The sequence below is a fragment of the Penaeus chinensis genome, chromosome 7, assembly GCF_019202785.1.
Source record: "Penaeus chinensis breed Huanghai No. 1 chromosome 7, ASM1920278v2, whole genome shotgun sequence".
Lineage (NCBI taxonomy): Eukaryota > Metazoa > Arthropoda > Malacostraca > Decapoda > Penaeidae > Penaeus > Penaeus chinensis.
Window position 1 is genome coordinate 7,434,688 of NC_061825.1, and position 17,500 is coordinate 7,452,187.

At 57.9% G+C, this 17,500-nt stretch overlaps 1 protein-coding gene across 9 annotated transcripts in view; it reads left to right on the forward strand.

The window, feature by feature from the left end:
• The window catches only part of LOC125027167, a 118,664-nt gene that overhangs the window by 78,099 nt on the left and 23,065 nt on the right, over positions 1–17,500 (forward strand). Inside the window, exon 2 of one of the 9 annotated variants that reach the window (XM_047616060.1) lies at positions 2,922–3,015. The exons of the other annotated variants lie outside the window; for them this stretch is intronic. The gene's annotated coding sequence lies outside the window, so the exon portion shown is untranslated. The remainder of the gene's footprint in view (positions 1–2,921; positions 3,016–17,500) is intronic. 9 annotated transcript variants of the gene reach the window in all.

The window sequence follows — 17,500 nt, forward strand, 5'->3', positions numbered from 1 at the left end:
CGTAGATTTGTACCTGAAAGAGAGGAAAAAGCGGTCCGTCAGCCGCCCAGGCCCCGCTCAGGTTTGCCCGGATAATGCTAAGCTTTGAAGCTGCGGTATCGAGTGGGGGTCAAACTTCAGCTTAAGGGGCTTCGCGGGTGTCGGGGAAAGGCGCTTCGGACACTTACGAGGAGGACACAGAAGGTAAAAAGTGGGAAGGGAAGCGCAGAAAGGCTGTGACTCTCCCTCCCCCTTTCACCTTTCTCGTATGCATAGGAGAGCTCATCCATATTATACATACACATTCAGCTGCGCTTGTACACTCAGTCATTCACTCGCTCGGCACTCAGCGTCCACCCTTACACGAACCCAGGGCCACACCTTCAGGGGCGAAGGACGCGCAGCGAGGGGGTTGAGCGTCAGCGACGAGGAGGCAGCAGGCGGGGGTCAGCGGCCGGGTCATGAGCGGGTCAGCGCTGCGTCGTCGCCTCCTGGCCCTTGAACGCCGTCAGGCTCAGGGCCTGGGGCTGATGAGACCGGGATTAGGCTGGGGGAGGGAAGGGGGAGGCGCCGACGGGATACGTTCGTGCTTGGAGGTCACCTGAGGCCGAGGGAGGACGCCGTGGACGCACGTGGGGTGCTCGACGCGTCCCTTGAAGGAGGGGAGCCGATTAGGGCGGAGTCGATGGCCATCGAGGAGTCCTGAGAGAGCGGGGACCCTTTGCGTCGGTCCGCTGGCTTGGATTTTGCGAAGTCTGGATTGGCGGGGGACAGGCAAGAAATCGCAGGTGCCCTCCGGCCTGCATGCGTGGCTCGCCCCGGGTGCCCGGTGTGCAGTAAGCATATAACAGAAATGCCCTCGCCCCGATAACCATTTCTTCCTGCATGCGCCTGCTTGTGCCTGCCTGCCTGCATTTCTTTCTTCCGCCGAGGCTTTTATCCGCATTTGAAAGGTTGAAAGTTGGTCATTTTTTAATCATCGCATGTACAGGGGCACTGCAAGGCGAGTTCGTCGGTAGGAGGAGGATGGCTTGGTAGGGCGACGGCAGGATGGCCGCAGCGAGGGAATATGGAAGGATGATGGCAGCCTCGGTGGAAGTGGCAGGGGAGGCGCCCGGCGAGAGTGGCTGGTGCATACATACATACACGCACACACGCACACGCGCGCACGGTGGCCATACGCTCCCCACCTCCTCCTGCACGCTGCCCATATCTTTTTACCAAGTCCAATATATCCGCGCAGGGAGGGGGACGTTCAGACTACACACTGCTGCTTCTGGGGTGATGGTGATGGTAGTCACGGGGCGGGAGTGGCATGGAAATGGTACGCCGGCGGCCCCTGGTAGAGGGGGGGGGGGCAGGCCATGGTAGTTAGGGCGAGGGAGGCCGGCGGAGCCGCGAGAAAGGCCGTTCTATGCTTCGGTCTCGGTTGCTCTGGTAGTTATGATGCAAGCGGTGCTCGAAGCTGTAGAGGTGACCGTAGGGCGAGGGAGTTCGGTGGTAGGAAGGGCGGCGCGGACCTAAGAACTCATTTAGTAAATTAGCCACAAGGGGAAGGGTTGGCGTCCCGGATGAAGGATGGTTGAGCCGTCCCCCCTCACCGCCCCCCCCCCCCCCCCGACACACTCACTCACTCGCTCGGTCACTCAGTCAGTCGCTCTCTCTCTCACTCACTCACTCACTCACTCACTCACTCACTCACTCACTCACTCACTCACTCACTCGCTCGCTCGCTCGCTCGCTCTCACACTCAACACTCGCTCTCACACTCACTCATTTTCTCTTTCTCTCTCTCCCTCTCTCACTTCTTCCCTTCCTACTCCCCCTCCCACCTTCCCTCTATTTCTTTCCATTTTTTCTTTCCTTATTTCTGTCCTTCCAAACACGTCTCGGGCCCCCGCCTTAGCCGAAGAAGGCACTGCTGGTCTCAAGTGCCAAAGACGCGTGAGTAACCTGGGAGGGGAGAGAGCAACAAAAGTTTCGCCGCCGTTGAGGCTGTGCAGCAGCTGAGTCGTGTGCAACCTGCTGGATCCCGTGCACCACCTTTCCTCCTGAAGCTGAGGACTCGAGAGACGCGTTGGGAGGGCGTGATGACCTGAGTAATGCAACTTTTAACCCTGCCAGACCCCATAGGCCTACAGGAAGGGTAGCCAGATGCACATGTGTTTGGAAGCAGTCTTTAAGAGGTCTGGAGTCGGGGCAGTGGATGCCAGGGTCTGGCATTCATTGGCGTTCTGACCTCCCGCGAATGTTTACCTGCGGGCGACGGCTGGGATTGTTTGCTGGGCCTCTTTGTTGGATTGGTTTGGAGTTCATTGGCTGTTGCATTTCTGTGAAGACAAAGATTGTGTCGATCATCTGGTTTAACATGCGGCTGTGCCTGCCCTGTCGGTTGCATTATGCTCACGCTCAGTATTGCGAGAACATCAGAGATCGTGATGCTGAGACGGAGGCTCGGGCGCCTCGCATCCCGGGCTCTGCGGAGTTTAAGTGGTGCAGAGACGCCTGGATCTGCATGCCAAGGCCAAGCAGATAAGCAGGGCGCTGAGCAGGGCGCCGTTCACTGTTAGGGATCGTGTTTTGAAGGTTGCCTGCTGAGGAGCGGAGCCCGGGCCCGGCACCGCAGGTATCGGCCGGGAAAGGGAGCCGCCGCTGGACGTTGGGCACTGTTTAATAAGTGATCGGGCGTGGTGCGCCACATAAAGGTATTGTACCGGCTGGAGCGCCCAATGAACGAGGCTGCGGAACCACGACGCGGTGGTTGATGGCGTATCATCCGGCGCGGGTCTTGGCTACAGAGTTTTTATCGCCCGCGCCACAGTTAAATGAGAATGGCAGTGCGGGGAAATGATCGTGAGTGTCCGCGGGTACGTATGTGCTCCTCTCGGCTGACTTATGTCTTTCATTTCAAAGTAATGAATGTGTTTTTTTTCTCGTTGCAGGTGAGTGTCGGAGTTAAGCCGTGTGTTAAGTTTGTTGCCGGCATGGCGCATCCCTCCGCAGCCTTCTAGCGCTGCCGTGACGCAGCTGGTCAAGGTGAGTCAAACGGCGAGGCGAGAGTGGATGCAGTGAGTAAGCCCATGGCAACCACGTTCCCAGGCAGCGCAGGGCCATGGGGCGAGTGAGAGAGCGAGATGGGGGGGGGGGGGGCGAGGATATGCGTGCGAGAGGGTGGAGGGGGTGAGTAGCGTGTGGGCAGTGAGTAGCGAGTGATAAGAATGAGTGAAGGGTGAATGCAGAGGCGGAAAGGCAAGTGCGAGGCGAGAGAGTGGCGGCCCAGATGGGTGAGTGACGAGTGAGTGCATGCGGTGAATACCAAGTGAATAGACGACATGGCGTGGGTGCGGCTGGTGGTGAGTTACAGGACACATGGTGTGGGCAGTGAGTCAGAGTGAGGACACGTCACCAACGCCAAATGGGCTTACGGCGTCACCGCGCGCGCACACGGCCTCGCAAACACACACACACACACACACACACACACACACACACACACACACACACACACACACACACACACACACACACACACACACACACACACAAAATATATATATGTATATATATATATGTATATACATATATATATATTTATATGTATATGTAATATGTAATATGTATATGTGTGTATGTATGTATATATGTGTATATGTATATGTATGTGTATATAAACATTCTGTTTGTGTGTTTGTGTGCTGTACCGCCGGCCGAGCGGCGACGTGTGACGGGCGGGCGTGACGCGGGAGGCGTGCACTGTGCAATGCACTCGAGGGAGTGAGCGGCCCTGGCACCGCACGTGGAGGGGTCGCTGACACGCCGCGCCGCCGCCGTTAACGACTTGCTCTATTCTTAGTCGGTGCTTGTATCGCCGCTCCGCCCTGCCTCCCGCCTCCCACCCGCGCCACCGATGCTGGAAAGGGCGCGACGCGAGGGCGGCGGCGAGGGAGAGGCTGCTGCAGAGGGAGGCGGTAATGAGGTAATGACACAGGCGGTGAGCGATGGGGGAGGCTGGCGGCGCAAGGGCGGCCGCGCCCAGCGATAGGGACACGCGGCGGTGACAAAGGACGCCACGGACGAAAAAATCTGGCCGGCGCGCAAGACCGGAGCGTCGGGGGGATGCTAGTTGTAGTCATGAGGGAGGGGGAGGGGGAGGAAAAGAACGCGAGGTGAGAGGGACGTGGCGTTAGCGGCCGCTGGGAATGGGGGTCGAGGCGAGCCCACAGAAACGGCAGGAATCGGGGTTAATGGGAAGGCGTTGTCTCCTGGAGGCGTCATTATGCGCATAATGGGTCGCCATGGCGCTGGGCATTCGCGAGGTGTACCAATCAGCTTCGGCCAAATAAGAGCGCCGTCATGAGGCAAGATCGCTCGCTCCGCCTCTGATGCTACACAGAGACGCATCTACTTTTCAGCAATAAGGTAATGCGATACAGCAAACGAACCTGAAGCTCGAATACTCCATAGATCTCGCCCGTCATTTCTTCTCTAAGAACTATTTCAGCAATGAGTGACCATTAATGGCCTTTGTACTTTGGGAAGTTGAAGAGAGAAAGCACCATGATCAGTGGCTGGTGTGAGCCGGGGACATCCTGTCCTGACTCGGTGCAGAGGCCGCGGGTAACGAGTATTACAGGAGATCTCCCTTATCGGGGCGGGCGGGCGGGCGGGCGTCGCGCTGCCCGTTTGTGCGCCGCGCCTTCCTTTGTCATCGCAACGAACACAAGCTTGCCAATGAGAACTCGCATGTAAGCGTACAGACATAGATGTATGCATGGTTTTATGTGTGTGTTTTTTTAGTAGTCACGATTTATTAATATCGCCGAATGTAGCTGAGAGGATATGTTCGTTTCCCGCGTGCCGCCCGAAGGCTTCGCGGGGAATTTGAATGCGTGCGCGCGGCTCCTTCGCAGAAGCTGCGCGGCGGGAAGGTCGGTTCGCTGGCGCTCTTGGGAGGGGATTTTTTCCGCTCATGTTGACAGTTAACAAAAAATGGCAGGCGAGTCGCGGCCGCCTTCCAGCAAGAATTTCCTCCCGGGAAGCCGCCATGTGAGAGCCGCCAGCTGTCCGCGGGGCCGCGTACTGTGCGGCCGCGTTAGTCCTTGATAATGGGGCTGCGGCCGCGGGAGGAGCGGGCATCGGCTATTTTATTGCCCGCGCTCGTTACCCTTACAACACTATCTTCAGTTACCTGGAGTTGGTTATGGAATTTCAGCAGAGTTATGGAAGAAAATTGCTTAATAAATAGAAGCGAGCGCATGCTAGCACGGCGGGATGTAAACCGCGATTAAAGACTAGTCTGCTGTTGTGTGTTTGTCGTGGAATGGCAGCGGGAGGGCTTATGGCTGTTGTCGAGCGCCGTCATAAATGCAGCATAAGGTCATAAATGGACGAGGTCATAAACACGGGGTCAGGTCATAAATGGCAGCAACTGGCCAGCGGCGGCCGTGTCGAATCAGCGAATCTGAGCGCCCACGGATTTCCCTCGCCGCCGCGACTGCTTACGGGTGGTGGAGGAGCCGCGGTGGATCACACCATGGCAGTGGGCGTGGCGGAGCAATGGTAGATCGATGGTACAGATAATGGTCATGGTAGCAGAGTGGAGCCAGCGGTAGTATGGAGATAACCCCGAACAGGATCCGAAATGACCTCGAAAGAGATGGAGGGGAAAGAGCGGACGCCGTCGTCAGCGGGAGGCTCCAGCAGGGAAAAGAAACCTAAAATTGATTCCCTGCTTGTTTCGAAGGGGAAGGCTGGACGTGCGAGGGGAAGGCTGACCAGAAGCGATACGAGGGAAGGACTGGGAGGCGGTGAAGAGGAAGTTCAATCGGGGGCGCGGCGCGGAGAGGAGCAGAGAGGGGAACAAGTGGAGAAGGTAGAAAATATCCAGAGGAAATCGCGAGAGCGGATGTGATTAAACGCAGAGCAGAGGGCAAGGGAGGAGAGAAGGAACCAGAGACTCGAGGGAACACGAGATGAGGACGGAGACGTTAGACAGGCGACGCTGGAGGGCGACGCTGAAGGAGGAACAGCGCAGGGGCTTGCTTGGCCGCGGACGTGGCAGAAGTGGATTAGAAAAAGTTGTTGGAAAATCCGGGAAGACGCGAGCATATAATCCAGGCGTGGATAAGGCCGGTAGAACGAGGTAGTGAGGGGTAAATACCTTGGCAGTGATACAAATACAAGGAGGGGAAAGTCATATATGATGGATAAATATAAAAAAGCGGGGAAGGGTAAGGGGACGGGAGCTTTAGAGATGAAGGCGAGGGCGAGGGTAGCAGGGAAGTGAGCGAGGGGCGGCGCTGGAGCCCTCGCTGGCAGGCCGGGATGGGAGCCGCGGGAAAGGGAGGGCGGACGAAGCAGCGGGATGGGGACTGGGGTGCGGATGGAGGCCGGGATAGTGACCGTGGAAGAGCAGGAATAGTGAACTGGTCATACGTGGAGGCTTTGGGAAGTGAACGGGATTGGTAAAAGGCCGGCCAGTTTAGTGTGCGAAAATAGACGAGAAATAGTGGAAACCGGGATAGATATAAAGTAGAAGGGATAGTGAATAAGTCAGACTTGGCTGGAGGCGGCTCGCTGGCCATCATGCGGCCGCTTCAGGACGATGGTGCCCCGCACTGTTTCGGTTGGGCGTTTCGGTTCCGTCGTGGGCGGCCTCGTGAGCGAGGGCGTCATGTGTCGCCGCCTTGTGTATGGTTCGCTGCGCTGTGGTCGAAGCGAACGGTGCGGCGGGAAGGAGGCTGCGGCGGAGGGCAACGCGGCCGCAGAGAAAGTCCTGAGGGAAGAGTTTGGACGTGAGAGCGCCGGGTTATGACGCCCCTGGCCGGTACTGCCGCTCCACCTGCCGGGCCTGACGCGGGGTCACGGCACGGCTTTAGTGCGTGCAGGCGGAGGGGAGGAAACGACCGGAGGGAACCTGCACGCTATGTACGTAGCGTGAACGGCAGCAGTTGCGCTCTCTCTCTCTCTGTGTGTGTGTGTGTGTGTGTGTGTGTGTGTGTGTGTGTGTGTGTGTGTGTGTGTGTGTGTGTGTGTGTGTGTGTGTGTGTGTGTGTGTGTGTAGTGTGTGAGGGTAGTGTGTGTGTGTGTGTGTGTGTGTGTGTGAGGGTAGTGTGTGTGTGTGTGTGTGTGTGTGAGGGTAGTGTGTGTGTGTGTGAGGGTAGTGTGTGTGTGTGTGTGTGAGGATAGTTGTGTGTGTGTAATGTACGTATGTGTGGTGTGGTGTATATACGTATGCGTGTAGCATCATGTGTAGGATAATGCCAGGCTGCTGGAGAAAAGTTAATCCGCCTGTACCTGGCCCGACGGAGAAAGTCCTCCTGGCTGCTTGCACATCACCTGCCCGCAGTAATGGCCTTACTTGCCTCTTCCTTTGTCGTCCGCCCGTGCCCCCTTTTCCCTTTTCCCTCCGACTTGTACCTCTCCACTGTCGCCATAATTCTTTCTCAAGAAATGATTATCGCGTCCGTAGGATGTTCCGCATGTTACCACGCCACTCGGTGATGTTGGGTCTGTTGTCTTTGCCGGTTGATGGGAAGAGCTAATGGGAGTTTACAGCGGCGACATGACATCTCCGTTGCTGTTCGCTGCGTGCTGCGCCGAGGAATGTGTGTACAGCTGCACGCAGGTGATGACAGCGGCTCCGAGGCGGAGGCAGCGCCAGCAAGACAGGAGCATGTGCAGACAATCAAGTATTTAACCCTCGGGCCTGTGCTGGCCCGACCCGATCCACGTAGATGACGTAGAAGTGACGCACGTGATGCGGCGGCCTCCGAGGGTGCTCAGGGCCCTCCACTTGGCTCGCGAGACGTCCAGCTTCACGAAGATGCTGCTCTAGCGACGCGCCGCCGTGCCATATCCTCGGTCTCTCGAGAATCCGGTTGAGAGACGCATCATGTTGCAATGTTGCAGCCCTTTATACCCTGGCCAGGTCGTGGCATGAGCATGGCGGCCCAGGCTCCGTTGCAGCCTGGTTGTTACGGGCACTGTGAACGGGTCCCCCTCCTGGCCTCTCTCCCGCCCTCCCCGCCTAACACACTCCCCGGGGGCGTCGTCCAGGCAGCCGCGCGTCAATTAGACTTTCTTGCTCGACCTGCCCCCTCCCCCTCCCGACCCCACCCAGCCTTCGCAGGCCCCTCGCCCTCCCCCCTCCCTCCCCCTGCCCTCCTCCGCCACCGAAGCGACAGTGGACGGGCGGCAGCCGACGTGACTGTGCATTTCCCGTCGATATATAGAGCGTGGGTAGCGTGTCGTCACATCCTGTGCTGCAGGTTACCCTCGACCCCCAGTCGAGCTCTTCCGCCTCCTTCCACCAAGAATCTCCTCACGCCACCACCTTTACGCCCCCCCCCCCCTTCCCCTCCTGTGTTTACGTGAACATCTCGCTCGCCGACTTGGCTCGCCCCTCGCCCGCCGCCCCTCATTTGCTCTTCGTTTTTGGCCGAGATTAAGTTTCGTTGGCCGTCATTATCGCAATGTTCGCTGTGTAACGGAGTGTATATATTGCCATTATATACAGAGTGAATGTAGCATCGAATATTCTGAGAATAACTGCATATTTACTGAGTGTAGATGTCTGTGCTGACCTGCTGATTGACAAGCCCGATAGGCAGGCTCCGGCGTCGATGTTTTTCGGGCGAGGAGGGTGATGGCGGCCACAAGCGCCACCGGGGCAAGAACATCGCCTTGTGGAGGTTCCCCGAAACATCGCCCTCAGTGGCAGCTCATGGTCGATGGTGGGCGGCGTGTGCCCGGATCAGCGCGCCGCCCTCCGCCCTAATCAGCGAGGCAGCGAGGTTCGGGTGGGGGGGGGGGGGGGCTGTAACCGGAACTGCCTACCTCGTCCGTCCGTTCGTCCCTCCCGGCTTCGCTCCCTGCCCCTCCCCTCCTCCCTCCCACAGTCTGCTCCTATTACTTCCTCCGCCCATCCCGCCGGCGAGCGGCGCTCCCTCCCTTGTCCACCTCGGCAGCGACCTTCACCGCTCGCTGTCTGCCTCGGCCCCTTCACTGCGCTAATGTCACAGGCAGCGAGCACCCTCCTCGCTCTCGTGGTAGTGCTTGCAGGCGCCCAGTGCTCTGCCTTTGCATTTCCCATCGACGCCACCTCTGTCGTCACGCTCTGGCAGCCGTGGGAGAAGGGTCAGCGCCCTGGGTCAGAGGTGGCTGTGACCCCGGCCGCTTCTTGTGGAGGGAGGAGTATGCTGACCCAAGGGGACGCTGCGGCCTCTGCGAAACCTTGCGGTTGCCTTTCTGCGCGACGACCGATCTGCGTCCACGCGGGAGAGAGTTTCTCCGGCGTTTTAGTTGTACGCAGTTTCCCGGCCGGCTTTCCCTGCCGCCCGCCTTCCCTACCACCCGCCTTCCCTGCCGCCCCTTCCGCGAGGTTATCGCTAGGAGCAGGTTGAGGAGACAGCCAGGGGTGCCATGGATCAATTTTCGGATAATTTGGGTAATGTGCCTGGACGCGTCGGCTGGCGGTGGTGTCTAGTGGACCCGCCCTGCACTAGTCGTCCCTGTCGCCCCTGCCGCCCTTCCCCTGTCAACGCTGCAGGACTCCATTAATGTTGCCTCGGCGTCCTCTCCGGCCGCAAGGACCTCCGACGCCACCAGTGCCGCCAACAGCAGAACGAGCACAAAGCTGCAAAGTAATGCGCTAAACACCCAGCAGATAGACAGCGAAAGTAATTGAAATTCAGCTTTTAGTAACGGTCACATTTAAATCAAAAGCTGCTTACTTTATTCATTGGGTCCTGAGCACAGATAGTTACATGGAACCTGTTGTAGTGGTAAAGATTACTGCGAATCTCTCTCTCTCTCTCTCTCTCTCTCTCTCTCTCTCTCTCTCTCTCTCTCTCTTTCTCTTTCTCTTTCTCTTTCTCTTTCTCTCTCTCTCTCTCTCTCTCTCTCTCTCTCTCTCTCTCTCTCTCTCTCTCTCTCTCTCTCTCTCTCTCTCTCTCTCTCTCTCTCTCCCCCCCTCTCTCCCTCTCTCTCTCTCTCTCTCTCTCTCTCTCTCTCTCTCTCTCTCTCTCTCTCTCTCTCTCTCTCTCTCTCTCTCCCTCCCTCCCTCCCTCCCTCCCTCCCTCCCTCCCTCCCTCCCTCCCTCCCTCTCTCTCTCTCTCTCTTCTCACTCCCTCTCTCTCCCTCCCTCTCTCCCTCCCTCCCTCCCTCCCTCCCTCCCTCCCTCCCTCCCTCCCTCCCTCCCTCCCTCCCTCCCTCCCTCCCTCCCTCCCTCCCTCCCTCTTCTCTCCTCTTCTCTTCCCTCCTCTCCTCTCCTTTTCCCTCTTTCTCTTTCTCACTCACGTACCCCTCTCTCTCGCTCGCCCCCCCCCCTCTCTTTTTATTCTTCATCTCCCTTTCCCTTTCTCTTTTCTCTGTCCCTAACCCTCTCCCTTTCTCTTTTCTCTATCCCTAACCCTCTCCCTCGCCCCCTCCTCCTTGTTCTCTCTGTCGCCTCTCTAACTCAACTTCTCAGCACCCTTTTCTGCCGACCAGGTGATTTTATATCTGTATACAGAGATAAAGACAATTTGAACGGAATTTCGCACGAAAAAGTTGAATGGTTATGTAATTCTCCGAGCAGAAGAGCATAGTTTGTAGAGACAAGTATTTATTTCGCCGCTGATCTGGGATCCCGAAGCCTACCTGCCTTGGAGAGAGGTTACCGACTGCCATGACCCTCGCTCTGCCGTGTGACGTAACGTTCGAATTAGGTCCCCTTTGCTTATGGAATTTGGCTTAGGGTGAATGGGCTGGCTCTCTCTCTCTCTCTCTCTCTCTCTCTCTCTCTCTCTCTCTCTCTCTCTCTCTCTCTCTCTCTCTCTCTCTCTCTCTCTCTCTCTCTCTCTGTGTACGTGTGTACGTGTGTACGTGTGTGTTTGCTTGTTTAAGCGCATCCGTTTACATATTCTTTCATGACCCAGGAAAAGAAAGTGTCCGGTTGTTTTTGAAGTTGTGGTAGTGGTCTTGTAATAGTGTTTCTGTGTCATTTGAAGGGCCTGCTTGGTAGGCCCTTCAACTCTTTTGGAGATGATTGCTCCGTGTCCTGCGCTTCTAGTGCTGAAAAGATTAGTACTATCCTTAAGCAACATCCCTTGCTTGCGTGCACTCGGCTGAGCTCGCAACTTCTCTGGGTCAAGGCGTTTCGGACACGTGCTCTCCCTGCTCGACAAACTCTCGGGTTTGAACACACCGAGTTTCAACTAAATGTGTTCCATACTTTGGTTTCGCCCTGATTCAAGGCGTAAGGCGTACAGGCCGATGGTATTCTTGTTTCTTTTGTGTGGAAAAAAGCGTAAGGTTTAGCGGTAATGTAGATGACGCTAATGTTTCGGCAATAAGTTTCAAAACTGAGCAAGTGATTCGGGGAAGTGCGGCAGCCGTGTGGCTCGGTGTCGGCGGAGGTCGTGCCGGGGCCGGTCGGGAAATGCCTCGGTAATGCGGATGGCCGTAATGGCGGTGCGGGAATGTGTAATGAAAATGCGGGCAGCGTGGCAGAGAGATGCGTCGGAGCGTGAGGCGAGTGTTGCGGCGGCTCCTCGTAAGATTTAGATGCGGCGGGTGTAGCGGCGGTGCGGGAGGGTGTAGCGGGGCGACAGGTAGGAGTGTTGTCGGGGCAGAGCAGGTAGAGCGGGCGGAGGAAGCTGTAGCGGCGGGATCGATGGTTGGCGCTGTCACCGACCGCTGGCCGTCACGCGCTACTCACGCTGGCATCCGTCACCCCGACCCGGCCGTCACTCCGCACGGCCTACTCGACGCCTCGGCCGGCGCTCTCCCGCGCACGCCTCGCGAGGGCGCGGACCGAATTAGAACGCGCTCGTCGCAACAGCGCCCGAGATGCCACTCTACGAGGCGGAAGCAAACAAGCAAAAATGCAGTAATGGGGAACACGCACACGCTTTCAAGAAGAAAGACGCGGTGGGTGCAATTACGAGGGCGAACACGCCTCGCCGCTGCTCCTGAACCGGGCTTCGCTGCGAGCACGAACCGCGCTTCTCGGACGAACCGTCGACGAACCTTGGAATTATTTTGTCGTAGCGAGAAGGCGACGCTCGGCTCTTAGGCGGCCCTGCGCGACCAAGGCCACCCGGCGGGAGGGCGGGGGTGGGGGTGAGGGGGCGAGGGGGAGAGGGAGAGAGACGGGCGAGAGAACAACAGAAGAGGGAGGAAGAGGAGGGGGAGGGGGCGAGGGAGAAAACCAAGGAAAGGGTGTCGCGGACAGAGCCAGGCGGTGGCGAGCGAGGGCGAGGGCGAAGGGGGTCACATGAGGAGCGGAGATGTTTACGTGCCGGCGGGAGGGGGTTTACGTGCTGGAGAGGGATTTTTTGCTAAAGTAAAAGGCGGATTCGTGTTTGACGAACGGCCGGGGAGGATTTACGTGCCGTGGAAGCATTAGTTTGTGCCTGGACGGGAAACAAGTCATGGGTTCCTTGCTAAGTTTGTGTTCCCGGAGGCCAAGGAGGCGGTGTGGGCGGGGGCGAGAGGCCTTGTGGGAGAACCTGCCTTTGTTGACAGCCGCCGCATCGCCCGCCCTTGCTGACGTCGAAGGGAGAGCCGCGAGTGCGGAGCGAGTGCGGAGCGAGTGCGGAGCGAGTGCACAGACAGGCAGAGCGGGGGCGAGGAGGCGGAGGCGGAACGCAGAGGCCACGCAAGGCGTGAGAGCCTGGAGGTGGAGCATGGGAGCAGCATTCGGTGAAGAGGAGCGTGGAGGTGGAGCGTGAAGGCACGGGGAGGGGGCGGGGGCAAAGACGTAGGCACGGCGGCGGCAGCTGGGCCGCGAGGCCTGCTACGCTACTTTTTTATATTTCTTTTTACGTGAGCGCTTAAAAGTATGTGTTTTTTATGCGTTTGCTTTTGATGTCGGTGCACATATCCGTGCGCCAGTGTGTGTGTGTGTGTGTGTGTGTGTGTGTGTGTGTGTGTGTGTGTGTGTGTGTGTGTGTGTGTGTATTCATTTTTTTAGTGTGTTTTTGTGTCTCTCTGAGTGCGTAAGTGCGGATGCGTTCGTGCGTTCACGTGCAGACGAGCCGAGTACCTTCATGGAAAATATAGTCAGCAGGAGCGCCAGCGTGTAGCCCCCATAGGAAGCCAAGATGGTGGTGGCGGAGCCGAGGAGATGGCGAGGGAGGCTAACAGAGGAGGTCGGGGAGGGGAGGGAGGGAAGGTGCCACGGTCGTTCCCTTGCGGATGGAAGAGGATGAAGAGGAAGGAGAGGAAGAGGAGTCGCGGAGGAGGAGGAGGAGGAGGAGGAGGAGGAGGAGGAGGAGGAGGAGGAGGAGGAGGAGGAGGAGGAGGAGGAGGAGGAGGAGGAGGAGGAGGAGGAGGAGGAGGAGGAGGAAGGGGACGGAACCTTTGGCGGGTATGTATGAGAGAAGCCAGACTAAGCCAAGACGGAACAGGACGGAGGAAATGAGAGGGCCTTTGTGAGAGAGCGTTGGTAAACTTTCCTGTAGGTGTGGGGGGGAGCGGAAATTGAGGAGAGGATAGCGAGGAGGAAGCCGCGGGGAGGAGCCGCCAGGACCACCATACAGCCAGAGGAACCCGGCCAACGGGGAAGGAAAAAAATTGGAGGTCAAACGTCCAAGTTTTTTGGTCCGGTTTTTGTCGGTTTGAAAGCGACTTAGAAGATGGTGATGAGAGTCGCTTCACAGCGCGGGAAGCGGAGGGAAGAGGGAAGAAGGAAGAGGGGAAGGGGAGGAAGGAAGGATGGAAGTGCACGGGGAAGAGCAGCAGGAGGCGAGGGGAGTATTTTCGAGAAGGAAAGGAGAAAGGCGGGAGAGAGAAGGTAGGAGAGAAAAGGGAAATGTCATCCGTTAAGAGAGCTGAAAAAGAGTAGAAGAAAAAGAGAAGGGTAAAGCCGAAAAAGAGCGGAGGAAGGAGATGGGAAGAGGTAACGAGAGAAGCATTTGGGAGGAAGAGATAGATAGAAAGGGGAAGAGATAAGTGAAGAGCCGAGAGGAAGGGGAAGAGGAGGAGAAAAAGGCGCGGGGGCTACAAAAGACGGCGTCCTCGAGAGGAGATGGAAGGGAATATTTGTTAGGGCCGAGGGAAAGGGGAAGGATAGTCGAGGGTCGTGAGGGGAGGCGTCGCCGAGGGGACCGGGAGTCCAGGTTATTCTGGCGTGGCGCGGGGGAGATTGGGGAGAATAATTAATTGGATTTTTTCCTTTTTTTTCTCTCTTCGGTAAGCGTAGCTCTGGCCGCGGGGAGGGAAGGACATCGGCGAACACGCACGCCACTTTCCTCCCTTTTCTTTCGGAATCTCTGCAGCAGCTGCGCTTGTGCCTTAGACGCCATGCTGCTGAGGCGGCTGCGGTCGCCGTGGACGGTGAAGGGCGAAAGCGGTTTCGTGCGGCGCAGAGCTCGTGCCTGGCGTGATTGTGTGCGAACGCGCTCGTAATTTTCCTGAAAGCGGAGAGTCGCCGTAATTGATGGGCGTTGTGATGGAGTCGTGGGGTTATTTTTATGCGCATCCCTCTGGCCGTCGCCTTGAGGACGCTCGAGCCAGGGCGCAGCGGGCGGCCGTCGGGGCTGCGATGCGGCGCCCGGTGACAGGGCGAGCTCTGTCTCAGGGCCCTTAGGCCTTTGTGTTGCAAATTAAGTGCAGCAGTTGAAGTGTTGAAATAACAGAGATTATCACTCCCTAGTATTTCCTATGCTCTGTAGCGCAGAAATCGTGTGAACAGTAGATGCGTTATATCAAGAATGCTTTTTTGTCTTTAGCCTTTTTTCGGAAGGTGAGACGAGCCATCGGAGCGACATTTCGGGGAATATTGCATCTGCAACATGAGACGGGGCTGCCAACACGGGCGCAGATGATTCAGGCCGCTTCTCGAGGTGATAAGCTTCTTGAGATGATAAGCTTTGGTCCTTTCCCGAAGCCGTGACTCGGGCCTAGCTTTTCCCCCGATTTCGATCCGGCAAAACCGTCGTATTCTGGAAACGCTGTTTTCTGGCAAGACGGAATCCTGTGACAGGATTTTACACTTGCGCTCTACCTCTTTCCTCTGTTCGTTTCGTGTGAAGAAATCCGCCCAGAATGTCCGGGCGAGAGAGGGGCTGGAGCGTCACCCTGAAAGCGGCGAGGGACCGGCCAGGGCCCAGCGTGATGTCGGGGCGAGGCTGAAGTGGCGGCGCACTTAGGGATCATCAAGCAGAGGGAAGGCCATATGCGCGTCGGGCGAGGGGGGGCGGGTGCCACTTCGAAAGAATGTCTGGGCGAGGGTGGGTGCGGGCGCCACATGTGAGGGCCGCTGTTAGTTACTCTGCGCCGCGAGTGGCAGGGAAGGGAAGGGCATCACGCCCGCCTCTGAAAGGGCAGCGAAGAGGCAGCAGGGGCGCCACCCTTTGGAAGGCAAGGCATTGTATCACCCAACGGAAAGCAGGAGAGGTTGTAACCCAGGAAACGGTTGTTGTTTTTTCTGGACTGAACCGCGAAATGCATTTGCGGGGCCTTCTGCGTATGATTATTTTTATTTTTATTTTTAAAAATATATATATATTTTTTTTTGTATGTGTGTGTGCGTGCGTGCATGCGTGAGTGGTGTATGTGTGTGTGCGTGCGTGCATGCGTGAGTGGTGTATGTGTGAGCGCGCGCGCGTGTGCGTGCGTGCCTGCGTGGATTATGGGTGTGGCACAGCGGTACCAAAAGTGTATTAGGGGAGTGTGAGAGATTAGGGGAGAGGGGAGAGGGAAGGGAGAGTAAGAGGGGGTGGCGTGAGTGTAGGCGAGGGGAGGAAGGGAGGGGAGGGGTAGTGTTTGTGCAGGCCACGCGTCCCCTCGGGGCCATGCTGGGACCTGCGCCCACCCGTGAACACCGCACGCCCGGGAGGAGTGGGGGGTGGGCTGCTCTGAGAAGGGGGAGCGCACCACCTGTCAGTGGCGCAGGTGGGGCCACAGGAAAGAAATCCCGACTCGCTTCTGCTGCAGTGACCTCCCTGCGATCGCGCCCCGACCAGGCTCCTTCCCGCGTCCTGCGCTCTCGCCGGTCCTCTTGTCCTGCCTTCGGAAAAGGCGGAGGAAGAGAGGCAAGAATTCCCCGGATTAGCGACCCGCTTTGAAAGCCTCGCCCTCGCCCTCGAGGCCTTAGGGGGCCCGCCTGCTGGGGGTGGGGGGGCACGCTGGAGCGAGGGAAACGGGGAGGGGACGGGATATCGGCCTCAGGATGCGAGCTGCGCCGTGGAAGGGGCTGAGCTGCCTCACAAAGCCGCCGTGTCCCCGAGAGGGAGAGGGACGGCTGGCGGCGACGGCGTGGACGACGCGAAAGTGTGGACGGCAGAAGAGGTGAAAGCCCTGGCGTCGTTCTGCAAGGGACGTATCATTTCAGTTCTGGCCTCGGCACAGTAAGCCACCGCATTCAGTGCTCATCATCTGTGCGCGAAGACTCGTACATTAACTAAGCTGGAACTAACAGTCCAGGCTTAGCGAGGGGAGAACGAGCATTTCCTCATCAGCAGTGGCTCCATCATGCCATCCAGCCCCTAGTAACAATGCATTGGCCTTTTGAATACATTCATTCAGCTCTTCCGATCGTCTTTAGCTGGAGGTTCGCAGGGTGTGTCATGCACACATTCTTCGTGCTGTAAATCGGCTCTGAGGTACGGCTCCATTCAGAATGCTCGCTTCCGTTCGAGCGCGTGAATGATTACTCTCGTGTACATTTGTGGACACTCGGGTCGAGAGGAGCACGGAGCAGACGCCACTGTGTGTGGCGTCGTTGGACTGTAAGAACCAGACACCGAGAGGGCGGCCGGGGCTGTTTGGCGCTGGAACGGAACGAAATGGAGTAGCAGAGTGCGAGGGAGAGGAAGGGAGAGAGGGCAGGAGGGTCCCGTAGCTTCTAGGAACTTCCTGTTACCGCCTGTCGGTATCCCTGAGGACTGGGTCGCGCTCCCCGCTCCTCCCGCCCCAACAACTTCATCCCTCATTAACGATCACGTCTTGCCCAGTGGCGCTCTCATCTGCTCGTCCTCACAGGCTCGTCCACTCCGATCCTCACCCTCCCTCGCTGCAGCGCTGCTCTGCCTTGTGCTCGCTCTCGTCTGACTCGCAGCTCGAGGAGCTTCCTCGCTTACTCGGCGTCCTCTGCCTGCAGGACCTCGCTCTCCCCCAGAGACACTCGCAGCCAGGTACATAGGCCAGCAGCGTCATCTGAAGCCCTTTCCCTGATTCGCCATATATCGCCGAGTCTGCCCTGCACACATTTCTCTGAACTCGGCCCGGCCATGGCCAGTGGCCCTCGTGCGGGGCTCACTCGAAACCTCACATGAGAAATTGAGGAGACGCGAAGGCGGGCGGAGGGACCGAGAGCGACGGGAGGCGCAGGCGAGGGGCGAGGGTGAAGAGGCACTGGGCTGGCGCCGGAGATTAATGACTTATCATCACACCAACCTGATGGAACTGGGAGGGGGAGGGGAGGGGAGGAGAGGGGAGGGGGGTCGTGCGAAGGAAGAAAAGGAGGCCGAGAGGCGCGCGGGGAACGGCCGAAGGACTAAGGAGGGAGAGCAGCGTGAGGGAAATGAGGGAC